The following is a 1657-nucleotide window of genomic DNA, read 5'->3' on the forward strand; positions in this document are numbered from 1 at the left end:
CTCCGACCACTAATAATTTCTTTTCATTTCTTATTCTCTGTTGGAGAAATAAAAATGTCTCGATTGTTATAAAGAATGTGTCTTTATTGTTTACTCAACATCAGACAAATGAAAATAATCATTTATATCACATGTACAAGAAAATCTCTTTTCATCTTTTCGGACAATCATCATCCTTAATTCCCTCAAATCAGGGTGTCCTATCAGAGGCATACGTTAAACATACTTCAAATCAAAACATAAAAAGGCAAATGCTTTTGTTGTGCAACAAAGGTAATGCAGTTCACTTTTACAATAATCTAAATTTAACTTCCATGGTCATCATTGTCAATCTTTCGCAAAGTCTTTATTATCAGAATGCGGATCATGCGTTCCATCTTGTAATTTGTCCATGCATGTATACCGGTATAATTAATTATACCGTTTTTGGGCCGACGCATTCCTGCTCCGCCGCTGGAACGTGATTGTATCTGAGCTAAAACAAAACAAAACAAAACAAACATACAAACATACAAACATACAAACAAACAAACAAACAAAACAACTACCCAATTTTTTCATTCAAGCAAGAAAGCTGAAACATCCAGCAAAACCCTGATCGTGGAACAGGTCTATTAGCACAAGGACAAACTGGCGCTGTGACGGTCGCCACTGTATGTAAGGCAAGGCTCAATGTAAAAGTAGTGTATAATTAAGGCCCTCTCTGTGTACACAGAGTTTCCATGTCGCGGTTGCTGGATTGTGCCGGCGATTGGCTCACTCACTGTGCTTGAACTCTTAGTGTAGTATACTACAAGATTGCTTAACCCTATGCGTACGACCTAGGGTCATTTTGTACCCCTGGGGTTGTACCCTTCACATTTTTAGAATACGCATAGTGCGAAGATGTCTTTGAAACTTTCAGTATTTCTAAAAAAAATCATTTTGACAGACTGCTATGCAAAGCGTACAGATCGGATTAACGGGTAAATTTCCGCTTTGGAAAGTGGTGACACAGAGTTCCCCACGTCGTATGGATAGTAAAACACGACGAACGGATAGGGTTACGGTTACGTCTACATTGCTTTGTAGTGTAGTGTTGATTGTTTCGGTCGAAACTTTGACAATGAGCTCAATGTATTGCAAGCTTTACGATTTCATGTTCCGATATTATCAACTTTGACCTTGGGTGGAGTGGGCAATGTAGGGGCCTACCTGTACTGGACGTAGTGCTGGAATGCTGAGTCAGTTACTTGTGGTCCGGGCAGTTGCTGTGAATTAACGGACGATTGCTGGATCTAGTTCTTTCGAACGGATCTCTTGTCTGAACAGGCTGTGGGATTTTTGAGAACCTAGATTTACTCTATAGATCTATATCTAATCGACTGACAAACAACCCCTACCCTTATTCACCCCCCCCCTAGGCTATTCATTTGTCATGTCATAGCTTTCATTTTCCTCTGCTCCAGACACTCTTCACCTTGTTTCATGTCTGTTTGCTTGTTGGTTTTCATTATCCCAGTCCATTTCTGTCTTTAGAGGTTTTTCAAACATTATGGGGCTAAATGGGGACATTGGACTATTACTATTATGAACTACAGTGTTATTTTGGTACTTTCAAAATTTCCTTGCCCACCTAGCTCTGTTCAGGTGATTGGCGGGTGCTGTAGTTTGCTTT

This window comes from Aplysia californica, unplaced genomic scaffold (assembly GCF_000002075.1).
Source record: "Aplysia californica isolate F4 #8 unplaced genomic scaffold, AplCal3.0 scaffold00265, whole genome shotgun sequence".
NCBI lineage: Eukaryota > Metazoa > Mollusca > Gastropoda > Aplysiida > Aplysiidae > Aplysia > Aplysia californica.